Below are 16425 nucleotides of genomic sequence, written 5' to 3'. Positions count from 1 at the left end.
GAGATCACTCTTCCCTCCACAGAAATTCAGCTTCCTCTGGGATGAATGAGCAGCTGACTAACAACACAGATCAGGACTACTCAATAGTTTAGGACTAGAAGTCAAGGAAAATTCTATATCCAGTTGAAACCACACAAGGAAAGTTAGCCAGGACATGAAAGGTAACAATCAATCATTAAAATTACACTGGGATCTCTAATTACCTTGATTATAAGCCTCCTGGGGGAAAAAAGAGACTGTACAGCACCACGTACACTGCAGTGATCAATTAACAGTTACTGATCAATGCCTGTTTTGCATTCATAAACAAAACCACATTCAGCAGCACAAATCATCACTAATACCATGCTAAAGGAATGGTTCAGTACTCTCAGAGGGAAGAGTCACCACTGAATCATCAACAAAGTCCCTGAAGTGTTCTTCTTTAGAAGAAAAGGAGTACTTGTGACACCTTAGAGACTAATCAATTTATTTGAGCATAAGCTTTCGTGAGCTACAGCTCACTTCATCGGATGCATACTGTGGAAAATACAGAAGATGTTTTTATACACACAAACCATGAAAAAATGGGTGTTTACCACTACAAAAGGTTCTCTCTCCCCACAACCCACTCTCCTGCTGGTAATAGCTTATCTAAAGTGATCACTCTCCTTACAATGTGTATGATAATCAAGGTTGGCCATTTCCAGCACAAATCCAGGGTTTAACAAGAACGTCTGAGGAACGGGGGGCGGGGGATAGGAAAAAACAAGGGGAAATAGGTTACCTTGCATAACGACTTAGCCACTCCCAGTCTCTATTCAAGCCTAAGTTAATTGTATCCAATTTGCAAATGAATTCCAATTCAGCAGTCTCTCGCTAGAGTCTGGTTTTGAAGTTTTTCTGTTGTAATATCGCAACTTTCATGTCTGTAATCGCGTGACCAGAGAGATTGAAGTATTCTCCGACTGGTTTATGAATATTATAATTCTTGACATCTGATTTGTGTCCATTTATTCTTTTACGTAGAGACTGTCCAGTTTGACCAATGTACATGGCAGAGGGGCATTGCTGGCACATGATGGCATATATCACATTGGTAGATGTGCAGGTGAACGAGCCTCTGATAGTGTGGCTGATGTTATTAGGCCCTGTGATGGTGTCCCCTTTCTAAACTTCTTTAGAAGATTTCCATCCACATGACGACTTGGCATGACCCTGCTTACCTCGCAAGATCAGACAGATTCATTGTACAATCACAGCTGGCTTCTACTCTGCTACTGCTGAAGGGGATACAAAACTTTTGGTACATTTTCTTTCTGCTAATTTTATGGAACTTTAAAAAGAAAAGGAGTACTTGTGGCACCTTAGAGACTAACCAATTTATTTGACCATAAGCTTTCGTGAGCTACAGCTCACTTCATCGGATGCTGTAGCTCACGAAAGCTTATGCTCAAATAAATTGGTTAGTCTCTAAGGTGCCACAAGTACTCCTTTTCTTTTTGCGAATACAGACTAACACGGCTGTTACTCTGAAACATGGAACTTTAAGTAACTTCAGTTTATTCTGCTTGTTCAGAGGGAAGTACTGTAAAGCTATGTAGAAGGAAGAAAGCTTAACTGACGAACCATAGACTAACATTTAGAACAGCATTTTCACCTTTTAAATTACAGGCTGCAGACAGAGACTGTATAACAAGATTATGTTTGATCTAGAATCACAACAAATTACTCCCAAGAGAGTGGAGTTCAGTTCATCCGATCTCAGCTCATTCACTGTATTTTCAAAGTTTTACAGAAGACCCATGTACAAAATAATTTGCTCTCACAGATTGAGCCTGCTAAACCAAGAATACCGCACATAGGAGCGATGTAGGACTGAATGGTAAACTAACTGCTCTGTATTACTGTCTGCACTCTACACTTGCTAACATAGCTCAGCAATCCATAGTTCATGACCTGCAGAGTCTGCTTTGGGATTTACACTCTGATCTTAGACAGTCAAAAGAACAACATTATTATTAGCTTCCATTCACTTAAGGCTCTACATCAAATAAGAATTGTTGAGAGAACAGTGTTTTTCGTTATAGTATCTCCAAGATTCATAGCGACAATTCCACACAAGTCAGCCCTTCACATTTAATGAATTCTCGCCATCTGATTTGAATCCACTTATGAAGCTCATAAGGCAAGTCAAGAACCAAAGATGCAAACAGTTAAGTTTCAACTACAGTATTTCAACTATTTTCTCCAAGTAGCATTGTCATCTTCACTGTTAACAGCTTTAGCCCAATTTTAATTATGGTATAGAGAGCTTTTATCACCCAGAGGATTAAACTTGTTTTTATATCCTCTCTCATTAATCAGCCCAAAATCAAGCTTGAAAGTCCACTGGATTGGATTCCACTTATGAAAATGATGATGAGAAAGAAAAATCACTGTGTCCTTTTGGAAATAAAATTCTTCAAGAAACTGAATAACTTCTGTCATAAAGCTCCTAAATATGCACAGACTAGGGCTGTCAAGCTATTAAAAAAAATTAATTGCGATTAATCATGCTATTAACCAATAACAAAATTCAAAAATATTTAAATAAATTGTATGTTTTCTACATTTTCAAATATATTGATTTCAATTACAACAGAGAATACGAAGTCTGTAGTGTTCAGTTTATATTTATTTTTTATTACAAATATTTGCATTGTAAAAAATAATAAAGTATTTTTCAATTCACCAAATACAAGTACTGTAGTGCAATCTCTTTATCATGAAAGTTGACTTTACTAGTGTGGAATTATATAAAAAAACCTGCATTCAAAAATAAAACAATGTAAAACCTACAAGTCCACTCAGTCCTACTTCTTGTTCAGCCAATCACTCAGACAAACAAGTTTGTTTACATTTGCAAGAGATAATGCTGCCCACTTCTTGTTTACGTCACCTGAAAGCGAGAACAGGCATTCCCATGGCACTGTTGTAGCCAGCATCACAAGATATTTACATGTCAAATTCCCTAAAGATTCATATGTCCCTTCATGCTTCAATCACCATTCTAGAGGACATGCGTCCATGCTGATGACAGGTTCTGCTCGATAACGATCCAAAGCAGTGCAGACCAACGCATATTAATTTTCATCATCTGAGTCAGATGCCACCAGCAGAAGGTTGATTTTCTTTTTTGGTGGTTCAGGTTCTGTAGTTTCCACATTGGAGTGTAGCTCTTAAGACTTCTGAAAGCATTCTCCACACCTCTTCCCTCTCAGATTTTGAAAGGTAGTTCAGATTCTTAAACCTTGGGTTGAATGCCATAGCTACCTTTAGAAATCTCACATTGGTACTTTCTTTGCATTTTGTCAACAAACAATATGTGCTGGGTCATCATCTGAGACTGCTATAACATGAAAAATATGGCAGAATGTGGGTAAAACAGAACAGGAGACATACAATTATCCCACAACGAGTTCAGCCATGAATTTAATTAGCTTTTTTTTTTATTATTTTAAATGAGCATCATCAGCATGGAAGTATGTCCTCTGAAATGATGGCTGAAGCATGAAAGGGTATATGGATGTTTAGAGTATCTGGCACATAAATACCTTGTAATGCCAGCTACAGAAGTGCCATGAGAACGTCTGTTCTCACTTTCAGGTGACATTGGAAATAAGAAGCAGGCAGCATTATGTCCCATAAATGTAAACAAACTGTTTGTCTTCACGATTGGCTGAACAAGTAGTAGGACTGAGTGGACTTGTAGGCTCTAAAGTTTGACATTGTTTTGTTTTTGAGTGCAGTCATTTATGTGACGTTGCACCTCATAATGCTTTATAGAAATATGCTTATGAGTGTAAATGACATAACCAGAATATGTTTTATGCTAGATATGCCATGTAACATATCTTTGCAAAGGTTATGTTCTTCTGCATGTATTCATCCTATTCATATGCATGTATTATTTTTATATCTGAAGTTATGAGCACTGGCTCTATGCTTGTATTTAAAGCGTTTGCTACAGAAAGCATCTAAGGCAGATGTGGTCAACATAGTGTGAAGGGGCTATTCAAGTAACTGGGAGTATTTGGTTAACAATGGACCTTGAAAGACACCAATCCACATATGAGCTTTCCTGGAAAGTCCTGTGGAAAACTGAGTCATTCATGAACATGTGACTTGCCCATGTGACTCCAAAACTCCATTTTGTAGCTGGATTCTACACAGTGGGAGAGAGGGGTTTCCACCCACAAGAAAGCCCCTGCAAAAACCCCTCCATTTTGTCTTCAGCTGGCTCAAGAGGTAGCCTCTCCACCCCCAAGGAGATGCCTGAAAGAAACTGGAACAAATGACAGTAACTACAGGGGTGGGAGTGATTGTTTCTTGACTTGTATTGTTGTATTGTTTCTATGACTTGTATTGTATTGTATTGTTTCTTGACTTTAGCAAAGCTTTTGACACGGTCTCCCACAGTATTCTTGTCAGCAAGTTAAGGAAGTATGGGCTGGATGAATGCACTATAGGGTGGGTAGAAAGCTGGCTAGATTGTCGGGCTCAACGGGTAGTGATCAATGGCTCCATGTCTAGTTGGCAGCCGGTGTCAAGTGGAGTGCCCCAGGGGTCGGTCCTGGGGCCGGTTTTGTTCAATATCTTCATAAATGATCTGGAGGATGGTGTGGATTGCACTCTCAGCAAATTTGCGGACGATACTAAACTGGGAGGAGTGGTAGATACGCTGGAGGGGAGGGATAGGATACAGAAGGACCTAGACAAATTGGAGGATTGGGCCAAAAGAAATCTGATGAGGTTCAATAAGGATAAGTGCAGGGTCCTGCACTTAGGACGGAAGAATCCAATGCACCGCTACAGACTAGGGACCGAATGGCTAGGCAGCAGTTCTGCGGAAAAGGACCTAGGGGTGACAGTGGACGAGAAGCTGGATATGAGTCAGCAGTGTGCCCTTGTTGCCAAGAAGGCCAATGGCATTTTGGGATGTATAAGTAGGGGCATAGCGAGCAGATGGAGGGATGTGATCGTCCCCCTCTATTCGACATTGGTGAGGCCTCATCTGGAGTACTGTGTCCAGTTTTGGGCCCCACACTACAAGAAGGATGTGGATAAATTGGAGAGAGTCCAGCGAAGGGCAACAAAAATGATTAGGGGTCTAGAACACATGACTTATGAGGAGAGGCTGAGGGAGCTGGGATTGTTTAGCCTGCAGAAGAGAAGAATGAGGGGGGATTTGATAGCTGCTTTCAACTACCTGAAAGGGGGTTCCAAAGAGGATGGCTCTAGACTGTTCTCAATGGTAGCAGATGACAGAACGAGGAGTAATGGCCTCAAGTTGCAGTGGGGGAGGTTTAGATTGGATATTAGGAAAAACTTTTTCACTAAGAGGGTGGTGAAACACTGGAATGCGTTGCCTAGGGAGGTGGTGGAATCTCCTTCCTTGGAAGTTTTTAAGGTCAGGCTTGACAAAGCCCTGGCTGGGATGATTTAACTGGGAATTGGTCCTGCTTCGAGCAGGGGCTTGGACTAGATGACCTTCAGGGGTCCCTTCCAACCCTGATATTCTATGATTCTATGATTGCTGACCCAGACTAGAAGGAGGCTAGTCTGCCAAAGAAGCTTACTGGAACATCTCTGAGGGTGAAATTTCCTCTGTAATCACTTTCTTACTGTATTAGGCTTAGACTTGTGTGTTTTATTTTATTTTGCTTGGTAATTCACTTTGTTCTGTTATTACTTTGAACCATTTAAATCCTACTTTTTGTATTTAATAAAATCACTTTTTACTTATTAATTAACCCAGAGTATGTATTAATAACTGGGGGGGGGGCAAACAGCTGTGCATCTCTCTCTATCAGTGTTATAGAGGGTGAACAATTTATGAGTTTACCCTGTATAAGCTTTATAAGATTTATTTGGGGTTTGGACCCCATTGGGAGTTGGGTATCTGAGTGTTGGAGACAGGAACACTTCTTAGCTGTTTTCAGTTAAGCCTGCAGCTTCTGGGGGACGTGGTTCAGACCTGGGTCTGTGTTTGCAGCAGGCTAGTGCGCCTGGCTCAAACCAGGCAGGGCACTGAAGTCCCAAGCTGGCAGGGAAAATGCGCTCAGAGGTAGTCTCCGCATATCAGGTGGCAGTCCCAGAGGGGGTTTCCGTGATTCAACCCGTCACAATGTAACAAAATAAATAAATAAATCTACATTTGTACACTGCACTTTCATGATAAAGACATTGCACTATAGTACTTCTCTGAGGTGAATTGAAAAATACTATTTCTTTGCTAATATTTGCACTCTAAAAATGATAAATTAAAAATATAAAGTGAGCACTGTACACTTTGTATTCTGTGTTTTAATTGAAATCAATATATTTGAAAATGTAGAAAAATATCCAAAAATACACCCGACCCTAACTAGAATGCGCGTCTATATAACGCGAATTGGGATATAACATGGTCGTGGCCGTGGATCCCAAATTTAAGTACAGTACAATTTTTCTGAGCATAGACCTGATAAATTGACTGCTGAGTGCTCTCTTGTTGACTCTAGTATGCCACGAGAACAAGAAGCGCAAGCACAGTTGACGGGAAAGCGTCAGCTATTCACGTAGCTGAAGTTGCATATCTTAGATCGACCCCGCGCGGTAGTGTAGACAAGCCCTAAGACAATTGCTGTAGGCCTAGAACGCCATACAAATGTAATTTAATAAAAATTTACAGGTACGGTACTGTATTTATCTTTAGAAAGATGTCAAAAATGTCGGGCAAAAGGAAGGCTTACTCAGTGCAGGAGAAATTGGACGCTATCCAATTGTGCATTGGAAAGTCTTGCATGCCTTGGTACTTTCATCATGTAAATGTGAATTGCCTGCCGTTTTCGTAAAAGAACTCCAAAAATTCCTGGAGGACAAGAGAGATTTTTGAACAATCGTTCTTCACCAAATTTGTCCCTTCTGTGCGAAAGCATCTGTGGGCAAATCACTTAGAAGAAAAGGCCATTCTTTTGCTAGACAAACTGTCTGGGGCATCCTCCGGCCGAAAGACTCAGAACCCCTGATGGTAAAATATGGATTGAATACTTACCTAAAAACACAACTTCCAAAATTCAGCTGCTTGATCAAGGTATTATCACCATTTTTAAGCAGCACTAGCAACAGAACTTGGTATAACAAATGATAGAAAGCGAGTTGTCTGTCACCGATTTTCTGAAGAACTTGACTATAAAAGACTGCTTTTACATTGGCGGCGATTCCTGGAATTTATTACGTGCTGAAACCATAAACCGCTGTTGGATGGTGCGACTGAGACAGTCGTTTGGCCACCTACTCCTGGAAGAAAATGAAGAAAGCAGATCACAGTCTGAGGAGGAATTCAACTTCAAGGGATTTACAGAGGAGGAAGTTGGAAGAACAGACATGGAGTGGATGCAGGAGCTGTGCCAGCAACTGTCCGGGCTCAGGGTAACTGTTCTGCCACAAAATATCGAGTCCTGGATAAGAGGCGACCATGAAGCAGAAGAATTTTGTCCCGTTGCTGAAAGTCTAACGGATGACCAAATTCTTCAGGCAGTATGACCAAACACCATTCCAGAAGCTGAAGAATTGGCCTTCGCCGTGGAAGAAGAAGAGGAAGATGAAGTGGACGTCGTTCGAACATCAACTGCGACCCGTAGCTGGCTTAGACACTGCTTTGAGACACAAGACGTTGAGCCTATAAAAATTATGCAGCTCCGTAGTCTTTTGCAGTTTGCTAAGCGGAAGCAGCACAGCAGCAAGAAGCAAAAGCAACTCACCGACTTTAAGAAAAACTAGTCTAGTTTATTGTAATGTCTACTTTAAATCTCTAATAAAGCAACACTTTTTCTCTCATTTATTGTTCCCTTCAACTAGGAGTTTATTTTCTAAGGTTTTCTATACTTTATGGATGTGACATTTACTGTATACAGTAATTTCATTTTAACGTGGTCCCCGCTATAACGCGATACTTGGCATGGATCCCAAATCCCACATTCTAGTGAGGGTCCGGTGTATTTAAATAAGTTTTCCCTGGTAGCCTATTGCTTAACAGTGCGATTAAAACTGTGATTAATCACTATTAGTTTTTTTGAGTTAATCACATGAGTTCACTGCAATTAATTGACTGCCCTAGCACAGACCATTTCACTACTTCCCCTACCTCTCCCCTCTGTAGTAAACCCCTGGAGAAAACCAGAAGTGCAATACACAAATAACTAGCACTGTAACTTTGTTCCACAAATGAGTCTATAGTAGACATTAACTAGTAAGATCACTATTGATCAGAGGGAAAAGGTTGCAGTTGGATATTCTTTGAAAATATATAGGCAAACCTAAGGCTGATTAGTAAAATGTCATTTCGCTTGCTTACAATGAATGGGAACCATGATCCCACTAAGCAACACTTCCTAGCTAGAAGACTAGCGAACTACCATGCAGTAGAAAGAGAAAGGAGAATCCCCCTTTTCAGGGCTCAGAGTGGAATGAGAAGATCAGCATTGGCAGGAAGCTTGCAGGCCAGAGACTGCCATTTGGCCCCAAAGAGGAATTAAACATGCCAGCTGGGAATGGGAATGTAAAAGAACAATGCAAGCCTGCTGGCCAGTCCCAAACAAAAGCTATTAAGAGATGAGCCAGCTGGGTGAGAAGAGAAGCCAGCAGGAAAGGGGCTGGAACGCTGAGGGAGCTTTGATGGTCATTTCAGCTATTACAAGCTCACTGGTTAATGCAAACACTCCACATTACTGACAAAATGAATCCCATCCCCACCTCTCAGAGTGGAAGAGGGATCAACTAACTGTTGAAGGTGTTAATAAATGAGTGTTTTTATGCATGCTGCCATTAGTTCTTCTGTCAGAAAGCCAGCAGGGCCTAAAGCAGTGAAGAGTGTCTTTGTACTAACAGATTTCAGAGTAGCCGCCTTGTTAGTCTGTATTCGCAAAAAGAAAAGGAGGACTTGTGGCACCTTAGAAATTAACCAATTTATTTGAGCATAAGCTTTCGTGAGCTGATGATGAAGTGAGCTGTAGCTCAACAAAGCTTATGCTCAAATAAATTTGTTGGTCTCTAAGGTGCCACAAGTCCTCTTTTTCTTTGTACTAACAGACTCACTCTTAGGCAAAGTGGCATGAACCAGGCAGAGATGAGCTACGCATGCCTAAGAACACTGTCAAAAATACATCCGGTGTGTCTCTGTTCAATTTGATTGTACAGAAGAGGAAGCTTAATTTAGAGACTGGGATTTACATATTCTCAAGAGTTCTTAGTACGGCTATATTTGAGGTCATTTTCCCTGGCTTGGAGCCAAGTAGCTTACAGAAAACTATACTGAACTAAAAGAGGCTGGGGCAAGTGGTTCATTTGTTTAAGTTTGCAGGATCTTGGTGCATACACTGAATCCTTATCGAGCCTGAAGTCCTCACTCCTGACAATCCATGGCTACAGCCTCAAGGGCTAGAGCAGAGATTCTCAAACGGTGGTCCACGCACAGGTGGCTAGTTACCTAGTGCTGGCTTCTGTACCCTATTTCCAATTGCTAAACTGCATGAGGAAACAGCTAAAAATGCATTAAGAACTATTAATATTTCCTCTTCTACTTAAGCATTTGCTGATGTTAACACAGTGATATTATGCAATGGCAAATTGGAGGGGATGGTCTTCATAATTTGGAACAGGAGGGGAGTTGGTCCACCAGATAGCATCTCTGTATTCAGGCGTGGTCCATGCTATGAAAGAGTTCACGAACCCCTGTACTAGAGGCAACTAGAGTTCTGGAGGTGAGATTTGTTATGTGTTTCTGAATATCAGCTCCAGTTTGTTAATGCTGTGTTTGCGCTGCTTGTTTAGCATTGATCATATTTTGGGAGTTTGTTATAGACACCATAGTTTGAGCTAAAATCTGCTTAATTAGCTGGATACTTAGTTCTGTGTTCTTTGGAACAGTATGGAAAAAACAGAAATTTTAATCTGTATTGCTAAAAAGTGTTACAGAATGACTGGTAAATTCTGAACTGGGTACTGCCCTCCCAGTAAGGATGTATTTACATGTGGGTTTAGCAGCAGACTTTTCTTGTGTCTAACTTTGATGTGGATATCTATATTTTTTTTAAAAAATCAATTGTAGCCAATGGAAAACTCCATTACCCACCACAGCACCAGACTGAGACCAGGCAAATCCTCCAAGTTTGATTCTACTGAGTGTTAACTTTATCTTGGAATTATTTTTACATTGCTTGAACTAGGCTCCCATTAATAGAGCTACCAGGTACGGTGCTTCAGATGTAGCACTTCACGCAATGTTTCTGGAACAGCATCAGTCCAGCCACAGCACACAGGTTCTAAATATCTCTGATCTTCTAGAAAGCCTTTACCCAATGCGCCTCGCTGTATGACAAGGGCAGAAAAAACAGGAAAAAGAAAACAGGGACTGTCCAAGACATCAGCGTCTTTCTAGGAATACCCAAGACTTCTTGCCAATTATCTTCCAATCCATTTAGCAGATAAATGAATGTGTTCAACCTTCTGACTGAGAACTGCAAAGCTGTGGTACATTAACAGCAGGCACTTATTCTGGCACATATACTAGCCTTATCTAAATAATAATATTTGTGAACATTTATTTTTACTTTTTAAAATATAAACAATAGGAGTTGTCCTTTCCAATATTGAACTAAAGGGAACCACTGAAATCCACTGACACCATTAGAAACACCAGTTGTCTTACTTTATGAATGTAGATCTATTTGCTGAGATTGTTCTCTGATGTTCAGCTGCCATGTTTACTAGTTCCAAACCCATGAGAAACACTCACACAGTGAACACAGAGCTGTGAGAGCTGAACCACTATAGCACATGTAATTAACTGCAGAAAAAGAAAGCACAACAGCTATAGAAGTATAAAGCCCAAATGCAACCACAGATAAACCAGTGGGCTTTCAGTTTCAATTTTTAACCTTCCTAGCATCCCTTTTTCATGATTATTTGACCTTATAAAGATACGGTTATACACTCTAGTATAGTCTCTTTCTGGAGAAAAAGGAAGCAGGATTTTGGCTGCAAGGAGAGTTCCCCCAAAGCAACCAGCCATCAGACATTATTAAAATACATAATCAGTGTATGAGAGAAACAGTTGCTTGTGCTGATAAGAACAAGCTAATCCCTTTAAAGCCCCCTACCACTTTTACAGTTCATCTGCTGAAGTCACTGATGCAACCAATTTTGGCAGTCAGGACTCAGCCACAGGAAACACACAAACAACACAGCAACTGGCCTGCGGCACCTAATCTAGTAGCGTCTAGGAAAAATGCTGCATACGTGCTTGTGACTGCTTTAAGTAACTCTTTCACCGATTTAGCTATAAGGCTAATTTCCAAAAACTTCAGTCAGTAACCACCACCACTCATGTGGAAGGCATGTGTGGTAAACTAGTAAGGGGGTACATACAAACTCTGTGATGCTTCAGAATATTGAAAGAAAGAACGAACGAAAGAAAGAAAGAAAGCTGCAGGCAAATCCCTGGGGTCTTCCAAACCAGCAGTGTGTAAAAAAGACCAAGAGGATAAGACGACTGTGGAGAAGCTAAAGAGTGTCCATGCACATCATTTCTCACAGGTAACTAGGGCTGAACACCTCAGCTAAGGTAACGCTTTATGAGTGATGCAGGTGAAACACTAGCAGAGATAGAAGTGATGGAGCAAGATGACAAATTAATTGCTGAAGGCCCAACATGTCTCTTGAAAATATTAATGGTGGTCTTGGGACTGTGTTTATACATCAGCTTTTCCTTCACTACTGAGAAAAATAACAATAGTACTAAAGAATGTAATACCTCACAAGAATGGAGATACTGTAATTATGATAAGAATAAGCCAGCACAGCTTCTGTGGAGTTAAAGTCATGCCTTCTCACGTACCAGAATTCTCTCAGATGTGACAACAGTGGATAAAGGGAGAAAAAAAAAAGGGAGATAAGTTCTTGAAAGATTAAATTTTGATAAAGGTCCTTCAAGCAGCTATTAAGAAAATCTGTTAAGCAGAGGGAAAAGGCAGAATCCTTTTATGGATTGGAAACTGTTTGAGAAAGGAAACAGAACAAGAACATACAATTCTCAATTGAGAAAGATGTTAATATAGCAAGCTGCCTCAGATATCAGTACTGTAGTAGATTTCAGAGTAGCAGCAGTGTTAGTCTGTATCCGCAAAAAGAAAAGGAATACTTGTGGCACCTTAGAGACTAACAAATTTATTTGAGCATAAGCTTTCGTGAGCTACAGCTCACTTCATCGGATGCATTCAATTAATCTGGACAAGGGGTGAAAAGTGAGGAGGCAAAATATAGTGAGCACAAAGTCATTCAAACTTTTAAAACTAGGGAGAATTAAAATTGGTTAAAGGGACAACAAAGTAACAGATTAAATTTAATCCAGATAAATGCAAAATACTACACAATGCAAGGACCAACATAAACCACTCACATATACTGATGAGTTTGATGGACTGGATGATCTACCAGATCTTTTCCATTTTATACTTCTGTGATTCAGAATTAGTTGTGATTGCTCAGATAAATGACCTAGACATCATCATGTTCAGTTCAATAAAGACATCTCAGCATGCAGCCATGGTCCACAAAGCATCTAAAATGTTAGGCAGCTATCAAGGGTGGTTAGAAAGTATTATGGAAAAACCTTTATTCAGATATTTAATCATATGTATTTGCCTTGAAGACTGTGCTCAGTTTTGGTTATCTAGTACCAAACATTACAGAAACAACAATACAGAAGCAGAAAAAAGTTTCACATTACAAGGAGAAAAAACAAGAGAAATTAAATGGGAGCAAAATAAAATCTAAAAAGGTAGCATTTTAAATATAACTATACATCATATATGAAACTTGATGTTGCTGGATATTATTTAGACAGATTTTTAAAATTCTAAACACACCAGATACATGCATTTGCAACTGCAGTTGTAGTTACACTAAACTAAGATAAAAATTACAAAAGCTCTCAGTCATTTTCTTCAGGACATAATCTGATCATCAGCTGGGGTCAGGAAGAAATTCTTAACTCAGACAGCATTCCCCTAATTGGTCAGATGCATTACACTTTTTTGTTGCTTTTTTATTTTTGTTTTGGATTTATTGTGATTTACTCAAAAGTAATTTGTATAAGCCCTCTAGCAGAAAAGATACTGGATGGATCACTGTTCTTGTCTAACAAGACAGTTTCTGTATTTGTATGAATAACTTCATACAAAAAGACTGTCTCATATCTCTGCCTTAAGAAAGTTTTACTAACCTGTTTTATTAAATATCATTATTTTAATATTAGCATAACTGATGCAACAGTTTCTCTTAAGCAAGATTACCTCACTACTAACAAAGCATAGGTGCCAGAATTCAGGTTATATTTTTCTGTACAGTTATTTCAAGCATGGGGGAAATACAACAATAAGAGAGGTAATACAAGTTCAGGTACTCTACCTCTGAATATTGGTATACCAACCTGATGTCAACAAAAATCAAGATGTATAAGTCAGAGAAAGAAATGACACTGAGCAGGGACTGTGAATAGACTGTGAACACTTTAGAGATCCCTCTGTATGAATGCATTCATTCATTCATTCCGGTGCAGACTTTTCTGGCATTGAGTTGAACACCCACACCAAATCTTTTTGTATACCAGGAAGGTTATGCTACCCAGTTACCAATGCTATTTTGTAAAATCCTTAAGCATGCAGACTGTTCAGATTAGCTGTGAGAAGATCATTTTCCAGTGGGGAAAATGAAAACCCCACACCAATACCACTTCTACCCCTCCCTTCCAATATTTGAAGAGAATCTGTTTCTACATTTTTAAAGTTTACAGGACTAGATGAATGAATTCTATTCATAAAAATTCCAAATCCTCCCCTAACAAAAGCAAAGACATAAAAGAATTATTTTTTCTTTCAGTTTTTATGTTGAATATAGGAACTTTTTCATCTTAGTCCAGTCTCCATTCTTGATACGAACTTCACGCCTGCCTATCTGCAACTGTCCATAAAAGCCACAACATGTCCCGAACTACAGTGGTTTCTACCAGACTCGTGCGCTGTAATATACATACACCCTCTACCACTCCCTATACATACACGCACCATATAGAGTCCAGAAAATACACTACACTCAAACCCCCAGAGCTACACACCCAGAGCCTCCCCATAGATACAAAAAAGAAAAGGAGTACTTGTGGCACCTTAGAGACTAACCAATTTATATGAGCATAAGCTTAGTCTCCAAGGTGCCACAAGTACTCCTTTTCTTTTTGCAAATACAGACTTACACGGCTGCTACTCTGAAACCCATAGATACTATTACCAGCAGGACAGTGGGGTGGGAGGAGGTATTGTTTCATATTCTCTGTGTATATATAAAGTCTGCTGCAGTTTCCACGGTATGTATCTGATGAAGTGAGCTGTAGCTCACGAAAGCTCATGCTCAAATAAACTGGTTAGTCTCTAAGGTGCCACAAGTACTCCTTTTCTTTTTGCGAATACAGACTAACACGGCTGTTACTCTGAAACCTGCCATAGATACAGACACCTTGTAGCCCCACTCAACAGACAAGCCTTTCACAGAGATTACCTATGCCTAGACGTCCCTCACATCCCATGTCCCCAGGCAGACCTCCCCGCCGTATTACCCTGCTATAGAAATACTCCCATGTTCCCATACAGAACCATATGGACACTCCCCAGACACCTCGTGCCCTGCATACAGCGCACCCCCCATATACCACCCCCACTGCATATACCACCGTGCAGACAGACCCCTGCACGTTAGCCCCACATACCCAACCCCTTGCATGCCACCCCCATGCAGACCCCTGCACATCAGCCCCAGGCACCCCGCCCCCACACGCCCTGCCCAGCCCACTCCCCCCACATACCACCTCCTGCCCACACACCCCCGGTCCCTTTACACGCCCCCCCCCCGCGGATACCCAGCAGCAGATCCGGGCGGCGAGGGGGGGGAAGGCATCTTCCCCCCAGTGCTTGGGGAAGCCGAGCCCCGACACGCTCATCACACCCCTAGCCCCGCCCGTGGGGGGGTCCCGCGGCCGCTGCCCCGCGGGGAGCCGGCTCCTTACCGCTGGGCAGGGGGCGGCGTCCGCGCGCGCGGTCCCGGCGGGAGCCCCAGTCCCGGGTGCGCATCCTCCCGAGGGCGCGAGCAGCCGCCGGCTCCAGCCCCGCCAGCGGCGCCTCTCACAATGAGACTCCGCGAGCGAGCGGGCAGCCGCTCCACCTCCCCCTCCCATCCCGGGGGCTGTTGTAGCGCGCAGGCGCACGAGCCGCCCGATGCATCTCGGGAAATGTAGTCCTTCCTCCGCCTGCGCTCTCCGGCCGGCGCTGTCCCCCAGCACAGCCCCGGCCCCTGAGGCCGGTGGGTTATTCCCATAGGACAGTCAGTGACTGTGCGGCGGCACCCCTCCCCTACTCGGGGACGATGAAGGTTCGCGGGCTAGGAGGAAGACTATAAAGGGCTATGGAGTGACCCATTGCCCAAGGCGGGGAATTAGCTCAAATGGTAGAGCGCTCGCTTAGCATGCGAGAGGTAGCGGGATCGATGCCCGCATTCTCCAAGAACGTGTTTTTTTTCTGTTAACTTTATTAAATGAGAGCAAGTCCCACAGAAAAAAAAAAAAAACCTGGGGCTCAATACAGCTAAATAATTTAAACCAAGCGAGCCACCAATCATTGTTGTAAACATACAAACAAACAAAAAAGGGGGGGAAGGCGGGGCTCCAGCTGGCACTTTATTATTGCATTTAGTTATAATTATCTATGCCATTTATTATTTATACAAGCGGGGGGGATGACTCTTCCTTTGCCACAAACAAATAAAACGAGATCTCTGCTCTCCAGTCTGAACTCCCCTTTATACAAATCCGTCCCAGGTTGTCTGCACTGTAGCTCTGTCTGACTACTTGGTTTGCAGTGTTACAAAGTCTGCAGTGCACTAAAAATGATCATTATGTGCGTGATTTGGGGAATTCAGACAACAGCTGGATGCCAGGCACTCCCTGCCTCCTGTCCTGGGTGTTTTCTTTCAATCCAGTAACATCCCTTCTCATCTTTGGCACTGTTTGCCGAAAGTGAGGAGTTATTAAAAGAGCCCGAAGCGATCATTAATAAATGCAAATGCCATTTAGTGTTGAAATTTGTAAGATTAAAAATATCTGCTTCACCCAGAAGGTCCAGCCCAGAAATAATGAAAAATAAAGACAAGATATTCATAGGGGGAAATTGGGAGACCAGTTTTATTAGAACGGGCATACCAAAAATACTCAAGTATTACAACGAAGAAGAAATAGGGCTGTGAAAATCATTACCCACATTTAACAAGTATAATTATTGAAAAGAAATAAATTAAGTTTTTTTTAATCCAAGTAATAAC

General features: G+C 41.4%; 1 protein-coding gene and 1 non-coding gene across 2 annotated transcripts in view; one reads left to right on the top strand and one right to left on the bottom strand.

Annotated features, from left to right (window-relative positions):
- The window catches only part of LOC144265538 (uncharacterized), a 178446-nt gene extending 163224 nt beyond the window's left edge, over positions 1–15222 (bottom strand). The window contains exon 1 of the mRNA XM_077818193.1: positions 15119–15222. The gene's annotated coding sequence lies outside the window, so the exon portion shown is untranslated. The remainder of the gene's footprint in view (positions 1–15118) is intronic.
- A 315-nt stretch (positions 15223–15537) lies between these two features.
- On the top strand, positions 15538–15610 carry TRNAA-AGC (transfer RNA alanine (anticodon AGC)). Its single transcript has one exon. It is a non-coding gene; the product is annotated as a tRNA-Ala (tRNA).
- Positions 15611–16425: the final 815 nt, after the last annotated feature.

Source organism: Eretmochelys imbricata, chromosome 6 (genome assembly GCF_965152235.1).
Source record: "Eretmochelys imbricata isolate rEreImb1 chromosome 6, rEreImb1.hap1, whole genome shotgun sequence".
NCBI classification, from domain to species: domain Eukaryota; kingdom Metazoa; phylum Chordata; order Testudines; family Cheloniidae; genus Eretmochelys; species Eretmochelys imbricata.
Note: the sequence above shows the minus strand (reverse complement) of the source record. Positions and strands in the feature narration are given on the sequence as shown.